The 23,511-nt window shown below is 44.8% G+C and overlaps 1 long non-coding RNA gene and 1 pseudogene across 2 annotated transcripts; both read left to right on the top strand.

The window, feature by feature from the left end:
- The first annotated feature begins 1,714 nt into the window (after positions 1-1,714).
- On the top strand, positions 1,715-4,810 carry LOC149334796 (uncharacterized). Its single transcript, XR_016283962.1, has 2 exons — positions 1,715-2,291; positions 4,224-4,810. It is a non-coding gene; the product is annotated as an uncharacterized LOC149334796 (long non-coding RNA).
- A 1,729-nt stretch (positions 4,811-6,539) lies between these two features.
- Positions 6,540-23,511, top strand: LOC149334795 (uncharacterized; annotated as a pseudogene). The gene is made up of 11 exons (XR_016284450.1): positions 6,540-6,672; positions 7,747-7,821; positions 10,513-10,586; positions 10,708-10,837; positions 11,377-11,432; positions 13,789-13,882; positions 16,829-16,990; positions 20,427-20,636; positions 20,697-20,832; positions 22,037-22,103; positions 22,634-23,511. The product of XR_016284450.1 is annotated as an uncharacterized LOC149334795 (transcript).

Below are 23,511 nucleotides of genomic sequence, written 5' to 3'. Positions count from 1 at the left end.
AGTATTGCATCCAATACCTGCGGTTCTAAAATCCGTAGGAATGATGACCTGTTACCGAACTATGTACACCAGTGTCTAGCTGTTCTACACACACATGGAAAACAAAAGTGGCGATCGAAATAGCGGACGTTGGTAGACATGGCTAGCTGTGATATAATTGTTGCAGCTCGATTGTGCTTTTTTATCTACACAATAACAGGCCATGTTAGGCGTTCGTTGCCTGAGGAAAAGCGGACCACACGCCAAAAATTATCGCCGTTTCAGATGCCATCGCATCTTTAAAGTAACATCAGGTCATAACCTGGAAATCTAGCTGACCAGTTTCGCTGAAAAGTACCATTAAAATCAAGTAAGTTCATTTCGCACAGGTGACGCATCACCGACAACGCTAGAATTGCTGATAGCAAGCGTCAATATACACCGTGGCACGCGTCACGGCGCACATTTGAAAGCCTCCTGTACAGTAGCGCCATCTCACGGTGAAGCGTCGAAGTTGGTACGAAATTTCCGCGGCCGCGGAGGCGCTGTTACTACACCTGAAATATTTCTTACACCGTGGCTAGGGGTGCGTTTCTATAGGTGAGGTGCGTTTCCGCCGTCAACGCAAAGAGTCATGGGAAAATCGTCTGCTAGCTACTTCCGGTTCCAAATTGCTCAACTGATTGCATGCATCGCCCTATTCACCGCGTAAGTTGACATCGTTTATGCGATAAATAACTCGTGGTACTAGTCACTGATTGCATTGAAGCATCGAAAGGGAAGCCCGTACTACGTATCTTCATGACCTGAGCGCAGAAATGGACAATCTAGAGAGGTAAGCGTATTTTTTCATGGTTGATATATGCCGGCCGCGGTAGTCCATGTCTGTTGTGCATATGCGCTGAGGGTGATTTCGTGTGCGTTTCGACATGTTTAGCGTATAAGTCATTATACGGCGGTTTTTTGCCGCACTTTGGTAAACTGCAATCAGTGCAGCTGATTAGACGATGCTCGTATTTTCCTGACAGCGTGTAGAGCCGCCAGTGCGCTAGCAGACGACCCATATATACCACTGCGCGGCGCGCGTCTCAGCACATTGCATGGCGCAGTAATAAATCGCCTTGTCGCCTTTTTGTTATTCCAGATGCAGTGCAGGTGGAATTTCTTGTGAGAACATGCAGGAACACGCCGCAAAGGAGAGTAGAGGCGTTAGATTATATATGCCACGCTGTGTTGTACGGAGCTGCGTGAATAAAATGAAATGGCTTGCCCGCGTGTTCTGGAGCAGAAATATTTTATCGAGTACTTACTGCTTTTAGTGACCCGTTGGAAATACGTTGCATGAAGTCAAGGTCACCACGTTACTTACTTCAATCGCATGTGTGATTAGCCGTGCGCTGCGCAACGTACCATATTAGCGCGAAAAGTGCGTTAGGTACCAGGCTCCTTTCGTCACCCTAAAATCACAACTGCGGCAGGCTACAAGGCGATTCAACTTGCAGACTGCTCATGAGGCGAAGTTGAATTTCTCTTTCGATGCTTCAGTGCAATCAGTGACTAGTACCAAGAGTTATTTATCGCATAAACGATGTCAACTTACGCGGTGAATAGGGCGAAACATGCAGTCAGTTGAACAATTTGGAACCGGAAGTAGCTAGCAGACGATTTTCCCATGACTCTTTGCGTTGACGGCGGAAACGCACCTCACCTATTGGTTTTCAGAAGTCACGTGCAATTACGACACTATCGCCGACTGGCGTAGCAATCGGTAAACGTAAATTTCACTCGGCGCCTTTGAGCGATGACCGGAGCGGCCGCTTGCGAGTCAGAAGTTTCGATTTCAGCGTGTGGTTCCGAGAACGCCGCTACTAGTTGCGCATTTTCACCAAAGTGTTTGTGTGCTTTCGTCGTTTTTGTGCTCTGGTTACCCTGGTACCGTTAGTGGGGCAGTTCTCGAAGGCCCAGCTGTGTGTCCGCACGGTGTAGTGTAGTGGCACCGGAAAGGAATCGTTTCGTGTGGTGTGGTCCCGTAATCGCCGACGCGCGTTCTCTCACTGCGTCAACTGCGTTCCTTTAACGAAGTCGCCGCGACCTCTTGCAATGTGGGCCTGCACGGGCGCTTGTGCTTTCTGTACATTGTTGAACTGGTAGCAGTGAGATAAGTTGACAGCTCGATTTCAAGGACATAAGAGGACCTCTCGTCAACAGTGCATGAATCCATGTATCGCGCGCATGACTGTGTTGGATAAGGCAGCTTAGCAACCGATTGAATTAGCCAGAGACCAACACTTCCGATCATCTGAGGCGTCCAAGTACGTATAGCAAGTGATTTGCGATGCTGCGCGTAGTAATATGTCACAATTTGCTGCAGTGTGTAGCTCGCTGCAGCGTGTACTGTTTTCTTATCATAGGCTGCCATCCACGAACGTTCTTCAGTATCCCCGCATACAATCACGACTGACACTTGCAGTGCAGAGAACGGCAAAAGCCGAAACACATGGCCTGCACCTAGCCAGCTTCTTTGAGTGCACAATGTCCAGGCAGAGCAGCACTGGCTGACAACATCAAGTAATATTGTCAAAAGTGAGCATAAATGGCAGGCAATATCATTCTTCAAAGCGGTATGTTTTGTTTGGCTGTAGTTTCGTTTTGTGTGATTGTGAGATGTGTCGTATTATTGTGAGATGCACTATACTTTGATTATGGAAGTTTTTGAAAAATGACCAAGTGTTATAATGCCTTCTAAAAACAGTTTCTAAAAACAGACAATAAGTGCACATGACTGCAACTGGCACTTACACATTCTTCAAGAAAGTATTCCGAACTGTGTTTGCAGGTGCTGTGTGCTAATATATATAGCGGGGGAGTTGAACGATGCAAAACCCCAGCTTAAATTACTACTGCATCAGGGCATTCATGGAAAGGTGGAGAAAGGTACAGAGCCACAGTGCGCGACATGATTAAAAAAGACAAGTGCCATTAAACTCCACTCGAGTGAGGGTGCCTTTTTTGTGAGAAAAGGAATAATGTGTGCAGATGGATATTAGGCGCTGCACACATGACCAGCAAAGCGCGGAAGGCTAAAACAATAGGAGTGCACCAAAGCAGTGCGTCTACTTTATTTTTGAAGCATGCTTGCGTTACGGCAAAGTGGTAGCCTTGATTGGACATATTCGTGAGCACTTTTGTGTGCTTGTGTTTGTGCGTGCTTGTATGCATGTGAGCGTTTGCAGTTTTGCACTGCTACTGTGGTCAGCGTCTGATTTTGAAGTAGGAGGAGTTAGAGCTCCCTCTCTTCCTCAGAGTCGTAAGCATGAGTTAAGGCAACAGCAGCAAGTATACACCAGAACACGGCCACTTCCACGTATCCTGTATCACATATTTTCTACACTAGTGTTTGTTTCTTGCAGGTAAACTTTTGAAGGATGGAAGCCTAACAAGGCATGTGTTAACACTCAAGGCCACCTGGAATATGTGAATGCAATGAGTGATGCCTGGTGCTTGTGTGTTTCAAAATGCTGAGAAAATGAGTTAGCCTGCACCATAGTTTTAATGCAGGACTGGGCGTGGAAAGTTTGTAGGAAAAAACATGGTGCATCTTTGTGTGTCAAGCTCACTCCTCTTGCTGGAAGGCCCATTTGAAACTTATCATGCGTCGGTTGCATGTAGTCATTGTAGATTTATTTTTTATTCAAGCACTTTTCGTTTCTATATGAAACCAAGGAAAGTACCTCAAGGGTGATAGTGTGGAAAATAGTGTTCAATCTATTGTCTCACTCCTTTCATTGCAGTCCAGGTGCAACAATGCCACTGCTTGTGGCATTTAGTGGACCACATCACATTTAACCTCAGTGTGCGGCTTCATTTTGACAACTTTCCAACTCAGCAAATTGTTAGGTGCACTATTTCCATCCTTTCATACATCCGATTTAAACATTTCCTGTATCACTGTCTGAATGTGTAAGGGTGCACACTAGGTCTTTCACCTGTATTGCGGACTGCAGCAAATTGTTGTCTTTGCGTCGCTGAGATACTTATACCTACATATGTGACATTTCACATTCTTGCGTTTCCTGCATTGCTGCTCACAGGTGTGATCTTATGTTACTGGTGGGTGCCCCTATTTGTTTTTTATTATTCAGGACTTCTGGCTAGTGTATGCTGCAGAGCACTGTATTAGTGCGCATTGTGATGTGCAATACATCCTGGATTTCATGCACTGTTTGCTTATTTGCCTTGCACAGATGCAATGGGCCCACAGCAAGGCTTGCGAGGGGCCTGTGTTTGCCGCAGCCATTCTTCATGCTGCCAGTGATTCAGTGTCATAGCTGTTCTTCCATTGGTGAACCAAAGTTGCACCTGGTACCTTTCAGCCTCATAGTAATCATGGCATGTAAAGAAGTTTCATGCCCTCAGGACCGTGAATGATTTTTCATCGTTTATGCACACAATCACTGGGAAGAGTGATGTATAGCTTGGTTGTTCGTAATTAACAGCAGTAATGAGTAAATTTTTTCAGCCCAGCGTAGATGCTTGTTCTCCAGATGACATTATTGGTAGCTGTAAGACAGGACTCTACCAGTCTTCTTGCAAAGACGGCTAGTGGCGACGAGACTTGTGTATGTTTGTTTGGCCTTGTCTAGCTTATAAAAGCTGCATCCTCAGTAGAAGTACCCTTGCTGTCCTTAGAGCGCACCATACTGCTACTGCAGGATATACCTTAAAATACGGTTTTATAAGGTTTGTTACTGCTATCTGTTTTTTTATATACGCATTGTGTCGTGTTCCTCATGGTCAAGCTTGTAGGAATAAATTTCTTCTTGTTGCTATACCAGTGCCTTGCTGTTTTGTTAATGCAGTCAGGTTGATTGCTGTACACTGAACTTGCATCACACCATACTGAGCTCATTGGGGTTGCTGCCTTACCGCAGATGTTATCAAAGCACTGCGCAGTCAGTCAGAGTACTCTCAAGGCCGCAGACAGCAATAGCAGCCAAATATGCGTTGGGATCATCGTAAAACGTTAAAGAAATAGAATACCATGATGCACACACCTGTACATAACTGCTCTGGATGCCATCGGGTTGACACAGGCATACTTAGTTGGTTGCAACAGCACCCCTTTCAGCTAATGCCGAATTCACGCCCTGAGTTTTGATTACGCAAATAATGTACTGCTTTCGAAATTGAATGTCAGCCTTGTATTAGATCGCTGTACATATACTAGCTATTTGGAGTCCAACCAGTACGAGGCAGAGCCTCGTATGTGACCCTTACCAGGCCCAACTTAACAGCATAACATAGCATCATTCCAACCGATTAACCCAGTCAATGGAGTTGAGGCATTAGGCATCGCTCTGAAATAATTGCTTAGACAAAGCGCATACATTCCAGTGAAACTATATGTCTACCCAGAAATAATACTAACAGAAAGGAAAGATTATAGGTTTAAAAAGTTTATTAAACAAAGAGAAGAAGAGATAATATGTCAAATTAGAATATATGAGCTCTTCAACTTTCTCAACTTGGTTGGCGGTCGCGGCATTCGAGACACTGGGAGCGCGCAATTTCAAGCGTGCGCACACAAACGCTAGGAAAAGAATTGTTGTTTGTTTGGGGCCCGGACCATGCTCGGGCCCAGGTGCGCCCAGATCAACCCCAGAAAAATCTGTGCTAGCAGACCCGAGGCCGCCGGACCATGGCCCGTCGCGTACACGACCTTTTAACGACACCGCGGTGTAATTAAGGTTGCGGGAGCATGGTTTCGAACGCGAAGCGATCTTCAACTGCTGTATTTAAAAACTTTCTTTAGTGCTGCGTGCACGTTCTGTTTCGGGAAAAATTTTAAGCGGAGTTCTAGAGAGGGTGGTGAAAAGTCGGTTACAGACGTTTCCATTCTGAAAAAAAATTATCTGCTGGCCGTGCGGGCGCGCCATGCTACAACTGCCTCATGTGACTGATTGCACGCCTGAAGCGGCTTGTATCAAGGAAAGGCCGTTTGTATCGTGCAGAGACGTGCGCGGAGACGGCTGCAACACCACACCACAAACGGCCAGGAAAACAAAAATATTATTACTACAGCTGTTTCTTGCATTCTTCTTCATATTGTTTTTTATTATTATTGTTATTGTAAGCATCCCATCCGCGAAAATGCACATGGAAAAACGCGCCGAGGGAGTGGCGGATGATTTCTTCGCGATCGTCTGCTCCTGTGCGCGTCGCGGCGATCTGCACGAAGTAGCGCAGCTGTACAAATGTATTCTTCTGCTATGTACTGTTGTAAATAACATATCTTTCATTCTTGCAGCTTGCAGAGTTTCTTAATGGTAATATAATTGTTTTGGGTTTATTTTAAAAAATAACTGCACGTCTGCTCTGTGCAAAAACTTCTGAACACCCCAGCCGCATAAAGCAGACGGCAGTACAGCTTCATGGCAGGTATGACCCACAGCGTTCTTTGCCGTTTTGTCTGCACACTGGACATTCTGTTCCGTAATTCACGTTGCCTGGTTGAAGTCTCCATGATTCAGTGCTGTGTACTTTGAATATATTGCACAAAAATGACTTCGACTGTAGTGTGCCTCGCCATTCCTTGAGACTGGAGAGCGAAAGAAGCTTTCGCTGACCTCAGGGACGTACCGCGAGCTGCTATCAGCTTTATCTGCAGTAACTACGATTGGCGACAACACTTTGGTAAGTATTGTTTGTTTGTTTTCTTGGTGCGCGAGTGAAATACTCGGGCCAGTGCATTATCGCGCGTCACGCATGCCGTACGTAGATGTGACGTAAGAAAAAAAATTAGAGCCATGTGCACTAGTACGCGTGAGAGAAAAGTTGCAAAAGCACGGTAAACGCAAACCTGCAGCATGTTTATCAGATATCTCATTGTTTACACTCAAAAGTGATCCCAGCGATCGCATCCCTACAGGTTCGGCGCGAAGATTAAATTTACTCTGCCTTGGCAGCGGCCTCTTGATGCGTGAAAGCACTGTCTTTTGCTTTGTATTTTCACATCTTTTCCACTGATATGCAGAGTGTACCATTCAGCGCTCCTCTTTGCGTAACAGTGATTTATAACCCGTGAGGCAGTTTTCCTGCGAAGCACCTCTCCATGGCGGTGCAGCGTCTACCTCAGGCAGAAATCAGGAGCGGCGCCGAAAATGTCGCAGTGCCACACGTTCTACTTGCTTCAGACGTGTTGCACAACCGGCGGAGAAAACCAGTGCAGCAATTGTGCACGCGGGGCCAGAATATGAAGTGAATGCGAACGCGAACCACTCCGTTCGCGTTTGCATATACCATAGCTGGCGCGATAGTGAACCGGCACACCCAACCTACCTCTCGGCAGGCGTGCCTGTGTTATTACACGTTCTACTTGCTTCAGACGTGTTGCACAACCGGTGGAGAAAACCAGTGCAGCAATTGTGCACGCGGGGCCAGAATATGAAACCACTCCGTTCGCGTTTGCATACAGCTGGCGCGATAGTGAACCGGCACACCCAACCTACCTCTCGGCAGGCGTGCCTGTGTTATTACACTTCGTCGGTGCAGTGTAGCGGTATGCCTGTAGCGTACCCTTTAGAATATGTGCCGCGGCTTATTAATTATAGTTATAAGGTTTTGTGCTGACGAGTTTTCGAAAGGTGTGGCAGATATCTGTCCGCGCGATCAGGCAATGCAAAGGGATATGTATTAAGCTTATCATAGCCGTGTTGTCGAATTCAGACTGGAATTGCAGTGAAGCAAAACCTTTGCAATCTCTCCCAGATTCAGGTTCACGATCCCGAGTTGGATGACTTCGTCGATCTTGAACCAGGAGCTCTGATACCAAACAAGGGAAAAGTGAGGCTAACAAAAATTACCGACGATTACGTTACTTCCTAATGCGAAATTTGAGCGCAGCAAATAAGCTGTTTCACCTAGCTTTTCGATAGATTGAGGCAAAGAAATTGAGCAACACATGTATGCGCTATCACAGATTTTTTTTTTTTTTTCACACGTATTCCTTTAACAAAAACTCCACTAACAGTTCTTGACAGTCATGAAGGAAGCTTTGTGGTCGGAGAAATAGACTGATATATGTTCGACTTGGTACACCAATGCTTGATTCTCAAAGACGAGATCTATACAAGTGCCTCGCGAGGTTGTCACAGCCGTGGGACGCGTTACGAGCGAGAGGAACGGGATGTTCTCCCGCATAAGTGTTAGGAAATTGCTGTTTGTCTTTATGTCAACATTAAAGTCCCCCACTACTAACATCGGTGTGGATCGATGGACGGTTAATGCGAGTTGCAGGAAGTGCACGACGTCTTTCGTGAGTGCGGTAGGGGCGAAGTAGGCAGCTACTACCAGCAAGCCGTTGGGCAACTTTGCGGCGCACAGTTCGCCAACTTCATGTGACGTGCCAAACATTTCGACTGGTATTGCAGAGAGACCTGTGCGCAAGTAGATAGCAACTCCCGCCGCTCTGTTGTGGTCTCTGCGAGCACCACAGCAGTATAGGAAATCTATGATTTCGAGAGGCTCTTCGGGATCCATCCAGGTTTCAGCAAAGCAAAGTACAGTGGAATGGCGCAGAATGTGATCGTGGTGTACGTCCTTGGCATGTGCGGCAAGGGAGCGTACGTTAAGAATGTGGTTGTGAATGATGAATCAAGGGCTGCCAGCGAATGACGCGTCCATTGGCTGTCTGCGTGTGTTACTGATGTGTGGTTAACATGTTAAGCTTCGCCTGTAAGAGTGGAACGCGACAGCGTCTTGCAACGCTGCCAGGGAGTCCACAGAACGCCATCGCCAATTCGGCTGTACGCCTTGCTGGACGGTAAATTTATTTTTTGAGGAAAGGAAATGTATCTCTCTCGCATATCTGGGTGGACACCTGCACCTCGCCGTAAGGGAAAGGGGGAAGATGGGAGTGAACGAAGACGCCGTATTAGCTAGAGGTGCCTTTGTTCATTCCAAACCATTCAGCTGGCATTACGGAGTGGCTAGCGTGCTCGTATCGCACTCCGGAGACCCTGGTTCGATTCCCCAACTCGACCAATTTCGTTCTCGGTTTTATTGATTTATGCGGTCTAACTAGAAAGGTTAATTAGGCTATTTCATATTTATATTATTGTATTTCTATCCATCGTGTTCTGTCATTAACCTGTCAATTGTTGGAACTATCTAGGATGTTCGACACAACGTATATGAAACGAGCAACGTCTTACTGAGTGGGGAAGTGCGTGGTGGTGGAGGGAACGCGGCTTCATACTTATCTGTTTTTTTCAGCAGCGTCTCCTTTCGCGGACGCTGTTGTCGCTGCGGCGCGCGTCTTTCTTTTCTTTTCTTCTGACCTCTTCATTCTCCTCTATATTAATTAGGCTAATTGATTAATTAAGCAATTAACTAAACTCAGTCCAACTTAGTTGCAGCATCACTATACGATCCCTTTGATTGGTTGCATGGTTACTAGCCAAAGTACAATTGGCCCCATTTGAAATTCGCGCACTGTGACGTCACGAGCATTTCGACCAATTGAAAAGCGTGACATTGGGGGCGGAGCTGGTTACGAGGCCGACGCCGACGACGACGCGAAACCCAGGAACGGATGCCAAAGAGCTGCGCTCTAAAAAGTTAGTTCCTCCAACAGATGTGAGTATCATTTTACACATTATGGCTTACCATTAAGCAGTAAAGCAATAAGGGTATAGACTTGCAATTGTGATTTTCTTTGATAATGCTGTGAAATTTGAAAATAACTTCGATATTGAAACGTTACAATCAATGCAGGAGAGGTGGCCATGCTTCATTATACCCACCTGTGGCAGAGGCTTTCTGTATGTCTTCCCCCATTCACAGATCTCAAGACGCTATCTCCTTGTCGCCGCATAATTGCTATTACCGCAGAAATTGTTCATTGCAAGCAATTTTAATCCTAAAGAGTTATGTCGACAGCCTTGAAGAATTCAAGTTTTGACCATACCCCTGATTAGTATCGTACTGACTTATGTACATATAGCTTTGCTGCATCGACCTCTGTGTTTTGGAGATAACACAGGAAGCATCCCCTCAATAACCACGGATAATTTTTTTTGCCGCAATGTTTCGCGGTACTTTTCTGATTTATGAAGTTCTATATTTGGTTGCGATGTTTAATGGTGCATTTTTTCGAACAAGCGTACAGTGGGCACACTAAGTTTGCAATGTGCTGAAATGAAGGTATACATGATTTATTGCTTGTGGGAAGCGATCTTTATTAGACGTGCTGCGGTATGAATGCTATATTTTGTTTCCTCATGGATGCTCTTCTTCTATTCTGCAAACTATGCAAACAGCATAACAACATTAGGTTCGGTAAGTTGAAAAAAATCGGCCATGAAACACAGTTACCTCATGAAATTATTAGTGTCAACTTTTTTTTTGTATAACATGCAGTGACATAAATATTTGACATTGTAAGCAATCTGTTGCAACAAAGCTCAAACTTGGGGCTTGCAAGCGCATAAGAGTTTGCAGTATCGCAGCATTTAATTTTTTTTCCTTGCTTAGGAACCGCATTCACCCAGTGTCGACATTCTGCCCAGTGTTGACACGAATGCAGCTGCCTCAGTGGAAAATTCAAGGTGCGTACTCAGCACCGCACACAACACAACTGCTCTACTAGCTTGCATGTTTCAGCACAGCTCTAGCACCCGCATTCATGCGCATGACAGACTGAGGACAAAATTTACTCCATTTTTACAGCAATGGTGCACAGCAAGTCGAGCCCATCAGTCTTGAGAACAAGTACGATTATTTGCGGTTTGAGCTGCCTACATTTCACCCTTATGAGGACGTCCTGCAGAGGAAGGAACCGATCAGTGGGCCTTGTAGTGCCGGAGCTCCCATTTCGCTGGCTGGCCTCCCTGGAAACAAACGCTGCGCGCTCGCCGACGCTCAAAGCAGGCCCAGACTTTCTCGGACAAGTCGCGACATGCAGCGTGACTCATCCAGCCACGCCGGCGCCGACACGGACCCTTCCTCCTTCCCTCCTCTCCGTCGGTGCGGGCTCCTCCGACGCGTCATCGGCCGTCGCCCCTCGACCATTGGTCTAATTTGAACGGTGGCCAGTGATTGGAGGATTTGAACGGCTGGCTGCCGTAACCGTTTCCAGTGGCTTTAAAAGCGGAGCCGCGCTGAACCCGAGCAGCAGACGGGCAGCAGAAGAGCCATCACGCCGGAGCTACGCTCGCCGCCGGGGCCGCCCTTCTTCTGTGTGCCTGCCCGGGGTGCTCATGACCCTTGTATCATGTAAAAGCCCTTGTACATACTGTACATAAAGTTCATTTGACTCACCGTCGCCTCGACCGTTTCCTGGCTCGGACCACCAGTCCCAACAGTGGTGACAGCGTTGGGATGCCCCAGTCTCAACAGCCTCTGCGGCGTTTCATCGTCAACAAGCTGTTTCAAGAAATTTTCAAGATTGTATGGTATGTAATATGCAGTGATGATGTGCATTTTTCTACACTCCGTTCTTGCGGGTTTTACCAGAAAAGGTACAAAAGCCTGCATACCAAGCTGTGAAGTTCATATATAGGCCAGGTTAATCCGTGCAGATGCTTTTTTGGACCGCCATGATGTGGGGGTGGCAGTTGCCAATGTTGCTCACAACATGTAAAAAGTTTTGTGTTTTCAGGTGGCTTCAGCTGCAGCAATGCACCAGTAATCCAACCGCGGCACAGTAGTGCCAGTGTGTGCCCAGTTGCTGCAGTCGTGGCTGTCACTTCAATTAATGATACGATTCATGCAGGGCATGCTGTGTCTGCCTTCCATAACTCTGCCTTGATTGGCTAGCTCACAAACTTTAATTTTTAAGCTCAGGAGTGTACAAGAGACGCATAGCAGAAAATCAATAATGCTGTGTGCTTCATTTGTGTGCATCCTTTGCCTCTGCCTGTTCACTAACACTGATGTTTCTGTGCGCATGAGTGGAACACAACTGAGCATTTGTGGTGCACTTTGCATTTCGTTTATAAGATATGTCGTTGTCCAATAGTGGGGAGTCGCTGATGTTCTCAGAAAACTTGACTTGGAAGTAGGGACATGATTCTGGCAGTGATGCATGTGGGAATTTCAGGAATTATTGACAGTACGATGTTATTTCGGGTACCACAAGATATGTGTCCTTTTAACATACATGTGACTACAAATGAATCTTGGGTACTACCTCGATTAAGTTTTTTACTGACATGTGCAGCCAATACTTATGCGGCCGCTGCTTCCAGTTAATACTTCATGCGTGCATCATGGACTAAATGCAAATAAGAGATGGTGTTTGTGTCTTATTGTCCAACATAATGACCATTCAGTAAATGGCTTGCACTGCTTTCCTTATCATGCTGCCCAGTTCTCTTTGATTCAATGAATGCACCACATCCACCATACTTGATTACTGCTGTTTCCTGTCACTGTGCTTTCAAAAGAGCTGGTGCAAACAAGGCAGTCTTGCCAATAATGCAGGTTATGAGCTTGCGTTGGAAGCACATTTCTTTCACCTGCAGTGCTTCTTGGTATGTACTGTGAGCATTCCATATGCAGACAGCAATTCCTGCTTGCATATTCCACTTCTATGTATCAGTGACCCGAGTCATAACATTACATGCCAGCCTCATTGTCACTCAAAAAATTCCAGTTTTTTGGACTCTGCTACTTGAAATATGTACCGCCTCGAAGCTATTGCAGGAAAGTAAACCATTTCACTTATGCTGTTTGCCCACATCTCAGTATAATGCACTAAGAAGGTACTGCTGTCGCCACACAGTGGTAATGGAGCACATAACGACAATCGCTTATGAAAACACTGCAAGAAGTGCACACCCTCAAATCTCACCCCACGACGAGACTTCATCTTTGCATGTGGGTTCACAGTCACTTAGCAGAACCAGTGCGGCACATGCGCAACACGTACACTGCTGAGATGTACCAGTGAAACATGTGTACTGCTAAATAAACAGCATGAAAAAATCATGACTACATGCCAAAGACAGCATGACCTAACAGGAGCTGCTATTTCTTTTTGATTATTTCACCTTGGCTGTTTCTTTCTCGGTCAGTGTGCAAAATCAGCCTAGTTCGTGATAAGAGGACACAGTTTCAGCTACCTTCTGGAATAATGGAAATGACCACAATATCTGTCTCTATATGTCTTATGGTGCACCTTATAACATCCGTTGTGTACCATGTAGCTGCTGATGCAAGATTCATGAATAGAAAGAAAGCTGTATCACTGTACAGTCAAACTGTAGACTCTTTTTAGAAATACCTAACAGTGCGCCTATCTGCTTGCTGCTGACAAAAAGAATGACATGTACACGTACATGTAAACTTTCTGTGAAGTATGGCATTCATATTTTTTCCTACTCTCTGCACAAGTGTTTTTCTCCCAATTCAGCTCTTCTTCTCAGTACTGCACTACTCGTCGAACAGAAAAGTTCCCCTAGATGGCAAGAAAACACTGCAGTTGTTGTTGTTGAGGCGTATGTTGTTAGTATTTCCTTAGCATCTGCCTTCCTACGTGCAGCAACCATTCTTTTTATTTTGGTGCAGCATTTTTGCCCCACCAACATATATTTGCTTTCCAATAATGCTTCTAATAAAAGTGTTATACTACTGCTAAATGTACATATGTGCCAACTGTAGATAATATGCATGGCAGTGCAAACGTCTTTGCAGTGCATTCCATCCATTCTTCATATTGCTATTTACAAAAACTTTGTGCCTGCGAAACTGCACTCTCAGTTTCATATGCACATTAACAGCACAAAATCGCACGTTTCTTCTGTCGAGGTACCCATCGCGCCAGCTGTACCGTGTGGCTGCAGAGCGGCTGGTATCTAAGTACCCGCACCTCAAAGATCGCCTTGGAACTGGAAGTGGTTTGGTGAGCACCGCAGATATTTCATTACCTTTCATTACCTTGCATTCAATAGGTCTACAAAAAATGCTGCTGCGCATATGATTGATCAGTTACACATCAGACAAACAGGGAGACAAGCCAATGGCAGGCACTACAAACAATGTCATTCTACAGCTCTGTTCAGTGAGAGGCATGCAACATGTGCACCTGAAAAGAAATTATAAACAACACAAGTGAAGGACCCTGAAGTAGGTGGCATGACCAGATCAGTCACTGCGCTGATGAGGCACATGTACGAGTGCAAATGGTTGCTCAACATTGTTTTGCGGTGTATCCTGTTGCAGAAATGATGTGGCAGCACGACTAGACCTCTCTTGTCTTTCTTTACTTCTGATGTGCAATGAGCATTTGAATGCATGTGACATGTGATTCAGTAAATATGGCAGATGAGGGGCAACACTCTGGAGTGTGTGTTATTCCTCTGTTTCACTGCTCGTCACATCTATTTCCATGATACTGTTGTGCTCCTCGCAGCAATTTATAAGTTCCGCATTCATGTAAGCATGTGCATGATGCAACACCTACCTTTCCATTACCCACTCAGATTTTGAATTGATCGTAACGCAAATCTTTACATCACGATGCTTTGCTACACATGCCGGGCATTGGGCGGTTTTTTTGCACCACCCAGTTGCATGCTATTTTAAGTTCAAATTAGGCAAGGGGTGGAAAACAGCAACATGGGGTCTGTAAGTTTTTTTATTCGCTTTTTCTATTCGCTGGGGATGAAAAGATTGAGAACCCCTCTTTTATTTACATAGCCAGGGAGGTGCAAATGCGGGTGCGTGATGATGAAATGAAGAAGGGACAGGAGAGAGCGCTGTACTGAGAACTAATTTTTATTCAGCAAAACACAGGTGGAGGTAACAGCAATCAGAAGCAGTCAACGTCGCAAGGCGTAAAGGACCAAAAAACGAAAAGAACCCAGAACAGGATGACAAAGCAAAGCTAACGAAGGATGAAAAATCAAAAGCGATGGGAAAACATTGGTAACATGACTATAAAATAGTTAATGTCACAGGGTGTAAGGAGACATAAAAATCATTGCAAGATATCTGCCACATGGTGTTAGGAGCAGAACCGATAAAATTTGATGAAACCAATGCTAGAAAATATATACACCCATTGAATGAATGTGACAATGTGGAGGTGGCAAATGCAGTCACCCGAACAATGGAAAAGATAAAACAGTGGCACGCAATAAATAAGGCATGCACAGTCAATACCTAAACTTTAACAATGTACTTCTAGAAAGGCCTGTTAGAACCGGTGCCTTTTTCAAGTGTACGCACATGCACCTTCACATGCTCGTTCAAGCACTTTCCTGTGTGTGCAATGTAAACCTCCTGCCACCTTGCAGCAGATGTCTTTTATGAATTGTTATGCCTCTTCAGACCCTGTACTTTAACTGTTTTATAATCATGTTACCATTCTTTTACAATCGCTTTTGAGATTTTCATCATCCTGTAGCTTTGTCATCTTGTTTTGACTTTCTTTCGATTTTCTGGCCCTTTACGCCATGTGAAGTTTTCTGCAACGCGTTACCTTTGCCGCTGACTTCCTATATTGAGCGCATTTTGCAGAATAAAAACCGGTTGTCAGTTCAGTGCTGTTTCCTGCCCTTTATTTTCGTTTCGCATTCGGACACCTTCATTTGCACTGGTTTACTGATGTCAGAATGGATTAACTAGCCATGCAAAAAGTTCTCCCTCAATATCCACCTTACATGCCTGTGTTCATTTCTGCTATGGTCATTCATGATTAAGGTGCAACATTTGCAAGACACCATATGCCTTACAGTTCACACTCATGCAGGTGGAATGGATTGGCATTTTGCGATTTAAAAGTGCAACTTATGAGACGTTGCAAGGAATGCCACCACTAATTTTTTGCCAATAGCCATATTGTGGTGTTAAGGCAGCTGCGTTAGCAAATGTCATGAAAAGGTGTATAAAGCTGGGTAGTTGGACAGTAACACACTTTTCAGAATACTCCTTTTAAGTGTCACAGTTTAACACCTGGATGCAAGTACTGATTTCACTTTGGTCGATAATAAAAGGCATGTTATTTTCTGGATTGCAAAGAACGCGATTACTGTTACTGGTATGGCTTGACAAAAGATGTCTACCTTGACTAGTTGTGTGCACTGGACAGGTGGGTTTTTTGAGGTGCATGACGGGGTTCATTTGACAGGAAGAAGTCACATTTCCTTTGCTTCTGTCGGAGTACAATTAAATCCAGTTGCCTAACTGTGGTAGTTAAAGAGTTAATGATCAGAAATTAGTTCACTGGGTAACTACATAGCTTTATTTGTAAATTAGTTTCTTTAACCGCCTGTTTGCTGCTGTCTGCCGATGCTGGTATTACTCTTCTGCAAAATCCGCCTCCATACCTTAAAAAGCAAATTTTTTTAAGTTAATGAAGGCCTTCCCTGAAATATTTGATACATGTGATGGTTCATAAAAATGCTCCTGCTGTGTGCCTGTGCGTATGATGATTGTTTGGTTCCTGCCGTAAGACTGACAGCTGAGCTTGTTGGTATGTGTTCATGATGGCAGTGCAGCAGGAACAAAACATGGACTCAAGGCATAGAAAGCACATGACACTAGTTTTCGTTGCCTTGCTGATAGTTGTGAGAAACACAAATTGTCTGCATGTCCCGTGCCCAAGCACATGGCTCATTCATTGCTGCTTTCATTTGCGAAGCCATACGTCTAAGTTACGTCAGGCATGTCACTGCACAGGCCATGTGTCCACATTTTTCAGTTGACTGAAACTGCAAGAAAACGCGGGCAATGGTTCTGTATGCACGCTTTTATTTGTACCCATGTTTGGTGTATAGGCATTCGATTATCGGCTGCGGGTTTGCTAGGCACATATGCATTCGTTCTTCCTCTATCATTCTCATAGGACTCGTGGGTTCAAGCACTGAGAAACAAATATAAAAATATGCGGAAAAAGATTGAAAGCTGCAACAGTTTGATGGCTGAAATGAAGGAGAAGTACCGGCGTGTGGCACAGAGACGGCATGAGAATGCGCAGCAGCCAAACAAGAAGTTGTGCCGCCTTTCTGTAAGTATTACAGGCACCCTTCATCATCTCAAGTTCTTTCAGAGACCTTGCATCAAATCAGCTGAGAGGGGCAGTACTGTTTCATTCATTTTGTTCTAGAACTTTGACGTACTGGTGTGTTCCTTTCCATTGTAAAAGTAGTTGTAACTGCTGGTATAACTGCAAGAACCAGAACTGGGTAGTAACACTTGTTGTGACGTGGGATATTCCTTCGTGATATAGAGACAATACTTGGCCTGCAGAACACCTGTGCACCTCAGCTAAGAAGCACAGCGCTTTGCACAACTCAAGAGCTTGTGCACATTGTCTTTATGTTAGACCTCTGTGCTTCCCACCAGCACATACAAAGAGACTCTTCACTCTCATTGTTGATGTTTAAAATGGAAATGCACAAAAAATTGTGTGGTTTTATGGGGCTTAATGTCCCAAAGCGACTCAGGCTATGAGGATGCCATTGTGGAGGGGTCCAGATAATCTCAGCCACCTGGGGTTCTGTAACGTGCACGGACATCGCCTCTACAATTTCCTGAATTTTGCCGACATTGAAATTCGACCGCCGTGGCTGGGATTGCACCCACATCTTTCAGGTCAGCAGCCCAGCGCCATAACCACTGAACAACCACGGCGGCGTACACACAATGATGCCGTTAGTAATTACAGTTACACATCGAGGAAGCCGTACCACTTCATTGATGCATATTTGTTTTAAAGGAAAATAGACATCAATTTTCACTTGCATGTTTTCTGCTTTCAACACATGCAATGTTAATTAATATGCATGGTTCACCGCGTAGCAATTGCCTGCAACCACTAAATAGTTTATCATCGATTTTCCTTTTCACATTGTTTCGATTTCAGTTTTATCAACCGAACAATGGCAGTCATGCGTAGTTAACCATAAGGGGACTTGGTGCACGAAAAAACAACAATATAACTGCTCATATATCATTTCTTGTCATCCCAGTTCTTTAAGCAGGCTGGTTTAAGTGTTCTGGGGAATTAAAACTGCATATCAGAATGTATAATGCAGGTATTTTCGGGTCTCACGACTGATACGTTAACTCAACATCAGAGGCATTCTTCGGTTGATGAAACTGTAATGAAAATTACATGAAAGAAGAATTTCAGGTATCAATTATTTACCAGTCACAGGCGAATGGCAAATTACGATTAATGTATCCTAGTTTCTAATCCAACCTTAAAAAAACCATAAAACAGACAACTAAAAGTAGATGTCTATAGACCTTTAATTCCTCTCTTTGCCATTAAAACTCCAAAAGGTGCTAACTCGAACCAATTGCGTGCAGCTGATAATTCTCAATAAATTCAACTGGAATGCCAACCTGCACTGACTAGAACCAGTGAAAACCATTCGGTTCAGTCCAGATTGGGAACGTTACATTCGGTTACAGTATGTTACAGTTGCAAGGAATTCATTCCAATTTTGGAACAAATGGACTTTTCCAGATTTAAATGTGGAAATGAAAGCAACGTGATAGCTGTTGGTTACTCTCTCTTATAGTGGTTCATTTCCTTTACGGGGCCTGCATTTGATCACTGAAAGCACTTACATTTGAGATTCAGTATTTGTTACTGCAATGAGTTCCTTCTCTGCGACATGCGCAAGATTGGCAGCAAGCATGTGGCACTACAGGATAGAGACCATCTCGTGGCATGTAGGCCACTAAGTGATGTGTATTTACAAGTAGATGTACGGTCGCCGCCTCTTTGACCGGCTGCGCTTCAAACATGACTACCACATTGAGGAAAGGGAGAGAGTGCCAGAACCCTGGAGACGCGCCCTCCGGGTCCGACCCCTTCCCCGCAACATGTCCAGAGAAGACCATAGCGGTCGTCGCCAGGCGCGCGCGGAGGCATTGGCGCAATACTATGGTAACCAAGAACACGTGTATTACGTAGACGTTGCCGGCCCACACCACAGGGGGTAGTACACGGCCGCAGTCGTACACAACACAAACACAGTTAACGGGCTCACTTTCAAAGCCTACAGCGCAACACACGCGGAGGAGATTGCCATTGCTCTGGCTCTCACGAATCCCAAGTCAAAACACATCATCACCGACTCGCGTGGCGCCTGCCGGAACTACGAGTTGGGCTGGGCTCCCCCGCTTGCCTGGCGCATACTGGAATATAGCTGTCGATGCGAAGATCCAACTCCACGCAACCTGATTTGGGCCCCCGGTCACCAGGGCCTCCAGGGAAACGAACAGGCCGATCAGGCTGCCCGCACACTCTCTCCCCGGGCTATCTCCCTGTCCTTGGAAGGGTACTCCCAATCAGACAATCTGGCCCTTACATTCAAACAAATCACCGATTACTACAAGGAGGAGCACCGGCGCTACCCGGGCCCTTGTAAGGGACTGGATCGCGCTGACGAGCGCCTCCTCATCAAAATTCTTACTAACACTGTACTGTGCTCGGCGGTGCTTAAACATTTCAATACATCCTTTGATGGCGCATGCCACTTCAGTAGGGAGGTAGCTGACACTTTCCACATGGTTTAGGCGTGTAAATGAAACCCATCTATCCCCCCCAACCCCAGCCCCACCAGAGAGGACTGGGAGGCGGCCCTGCTCGGCTGTCAAGACCTAAAGGCCCAAAAGGCCTTGGTTCAACAGACGCGGGCGGCGTTGCTTGACAATGGGGCCCCGGAATAGGGGCTCCACCTAGTATTGTTAGGGAAAAGGGCCAGTAGTGGCCTACCCTAATCACCTTTCTGTACAAATATAATACACGATGAATGTTTTCGCCAACACCATAGATACATATACAAAAGTCATATGTATTCTTCTAAACGGTTACTTTTAAAAATTAGTGGTAGACTGCGCTTAAGCATTCAGCGTTATAGCTGTACCTTTTCTTACTCACTACTGCGCAGAGCCTTTAACAATACACCGAAAGGCAGCAATTTAGGGCAGCGAGCTATGACAACAAAGCGATATAGTTGACCAGAGTTGCTAAGGGAACAAACTTGAAATAATGATATCCTGGTCTAAACTTAAAAAAATAAATGTACTATGTGTACAGTACGTATAATGTGAATGGGCAAATTGTTCCAGGGTCTCGTAGTTGCCAGTAATGGGGCGAATATCAAGAGAAGGCAAATATATAATATAGCAGGGGGCTTCAGACTCTTCTGGGTGTATGCAATTAAGAAATTATCGCATATACCTTGGGAACAGCTACGATAGGCCAGGGTTAAGTGAACATAACTGAGGCAAGTCTTTGTCCTGCGGTACATATTGAACTGATATCGACGATGACTGGTGGATAAAATATTTACTACTAGCTTGTATGATGATAACCATTTCACTGCACCTTCACCACCTTATTGCCAAATAAAGAAAGTTTTCATATTCAGGTGCTGCATTCCATCTATTGCTTTCATTTTCATTTTTTGGTTTGTTTTTTACAGGACTGCAGTCATCTCGTGGTGTACGGCGAAACGTTAGAGTCACTGAAACGCCATCATGAATGGCTAAAAGATAACGTTGCAACGGCTGATGATTTGGCACTGAGGCCACGGCTTCTGGCTACAGCACAGGAGCGACACCAACAGCTGCGGACGCTGTCTATTTCAGATGCCCTCCTCCTCCTCTTCCCATTCTTGTCTACCGAGGCAACGGTAGGTTTATCGTGTTTTGCTCAGTGTGAACATTTACTGAACTTTAATATACATTTCCAGCTCATCATGGAGTTTGATGTAGTATTCAAACGATGCCTGATGGACTGTATGGAGCGCGGCTTCCGGACGCTCAGCAATATGATTTTGAATTCTGGGCACGAGGAGGAAGTGGCAACACTGTCACGTGCATCACATGGTAATCTACTGCTCTTGATTTTAGAGATAAGGCAGTGAGACGAGATTCTTGGCATTGCAGAACAAAATGATAAAGGGTTGATGTGGAGCCTCAGCACTCTATGCAACATTTTGACAAGAGGACTTGCCCTGATGAAGATAAGTCCTCTTGCTTAAGTGGTGCCTAGAGGACTGAGGCTTCCTATCAGGTCTTGTGAAGTGCACCTTAAGCATGTTTATATCTCTCATGCCTTAAAAAATTCTGCTTTTGCATGGAAATGGAGGAAGATGCTTCAAATCCACTTACTGTTTTCATCCTCACACCACCCTGATAAGGCAGCCCATTGCCAGTACAAACATTGGTACCAGGCATGCAGAAAGAAGCATGTTTACTTGTACTCATGCAGTCGTCATAACTCGGCACCTCGAAGTGGTCCAGCTAGCCTAATTGGTTGCTTCCAACCCGCTGCCTGCTGTGCATAGCTTGCATGCATGCATCAGACTGGATGCTCAGCATTTCCACTGTTCCCCTAAAATGGTCAGGTTATGCAGACGAACGAGTGTGTTATGAGCATTGACTGGAGACTCGCATAGCAGTCCATTGACAGTGAGCTCTGTTTTAGGTTCCGCTTTCCACCTGTGTAGCAATGCTGTGCATTGCAAACATTCTTTGCCTATTGTAGAACTCTAGGCTCATTGACAAACTTTGCAAGCATTTTTGTGTATCTGATGTATACTTTCTGTACACTGAAATTTATTTGCTCTCATTTCCAGGGTATTGGAAAACCTCACTGCATTCTCTTTTGCTATACATACGGTGCAATGGCTGCACATATTTATTTTATTTCATGTTGCATATTCCCGCTCCTTCCCTTCTACCCTTTGCCTCCAAAAACCACTCGTCTGTTTTGTTCTGTTGCATGCCATTACAAGCACATCCTCTCAGCCAGGACCTCTCAAGCTGTCTATACAGCTTTTTCCCTGGCTGTCCTCGCAACACCTAGTTGCGGAAATAAACCTTCAAACCTTCAAACCTTTATTTTCACTGTAGCTGCTCCAAATAGTTAGTCTGCACTGAATCGTTTGTTTCATCTTGACAGTTCTGAAATTAATCACCCCTAGTTGCGTTGGGACTTCATTGGCATGCCTTCATATCAGTGCTTCCAGAAAAATTTCGTTCACAAGCAACTGCAGTAAAAAAACCGCCAATTTCTTCTGCCTCGCAGACGATGGAGTGGTAGGGCTGTTGGAAGTTGTGGCCTCAATGAGTCCCTTCAAGCTATTGTCACTAAGGTGAGTTCTCAATTTATCTATTACTGGATATGCATAGGACAGCTTCTATGCTAATAAGCATAAGTAATTCACCACTACCATTATCATCTGCTCTACTAGATCCACTGCAGGGCAAAGGCCTCTCTCATGTCTTTCCTATGAACCCTGTCCTTCGCCAGCTCCGGCCACCGTATCCTCGCAAACTTTTTAATCTCATCCACCCACCTAACTTCCTGCCGCCCCCTGCTGCACTTGCCTTCTCTTGGAAGTAAATCATACTGACTGCCTATACCTGGTATCCAGCAATGATGCGCAACATTTATAATGCACACTGCACAGAAAAATATTTCACTGAATTTGTACCAATCGTTACCACGACACAAATGTACAAGGATGCAAAAGAAGAACCTGACACGCCAGAGCTGTGTCTTCTGTAGTGTCCATGTGCATTTATGCACTATTACAACTCAGTAGGAATGCTTCTCTGCAACTGTCTCCACTTTGTGTATGTTTTAATTTGGTGGTTTATTTTTGGTGTATTGCATTTACAGGAGGACCCCTGCTTGACACCCTGCCTGGTGGTTTGTGAGAACAAGATGGTTCTCTATGTCGATAGACAGCCACTTTTTGATGTCTCGAGTACATTGTCTGGCATGTCATGCCTTTTCGCAGCTTTGTGGGTTTTCCACATTGCCTACCCCAGAAAGGCTCATCGAATGCTTTCATTTTATGAGCACGCTTTCTTAAACCTCACATACACAAAACCACATGTAAAGGCGCTTGAATTTATTAATTTTTTTAAAGCTGGTGCTCCCAGCGTCTGACCTCTTTTTCATCTTCTGTCATTCCCTCATATGAGACACGTGCAGAAACCTGCAAACAGGCCTGTCGACGCTTTTCTATCTTTGTTGTTTAAGTGATGTGACAGGCTTTGTAAACAGAGCACAAGCAGTTAATAGTAGCCCAAACTTTTAAAGTTATTATTCGTCACTTTTACATGTCATATTGTAGTTCCCAATCTATTTTTCTTTGTCTACATCCCCTGCCCCTCTTACTGCGTTATGCACATGCCTAAAGGCATATTTACTTACCTGCTGCATTTTATGTTTTCCACATTATTTCTGCTTACCTTTTCCCAATTTACAATACATTTTAAGTAACAATGCTGCTTCTTGTAACGTACCTAGGTAGGCTTCAGTGTTTGACAGTATATATATATATATATTAGATGAGAACATTGGTTGAATCTGTACATTTCGTTTTGTGTCATCTCTCTTTTGATGTAATAAAGTCACGTTCACAATGTTACTCATGGTGTTCTCAGATTGTCAAAACGGAGGCTTTGTTCCAAATGAAGCATTAAACCATAACCCATTAACCATTAAAAAATGCTGGAAAAAGGTTCCAAACCATTGCAAAAACGCTACAT

The sequence above is a fragment of the Amblyomma mixtum genome, chromosome 7, assembly GCF_055824585.1.
Source record: "Amblyomma mixtum isolate Tamu chromosome 7, ASM5582458v1, whole genome shotgun sequence".
Classification (NCBI taxonomy): Eukaryota; Metazoa; Arthropoda; class Arachnida; order Ixodida; family Ixodidae; genus Amblyomma; species Amblyomma mixtum.
This window is presented reverse-complemented; position numbering and strand designations above follow the sequence as displayed.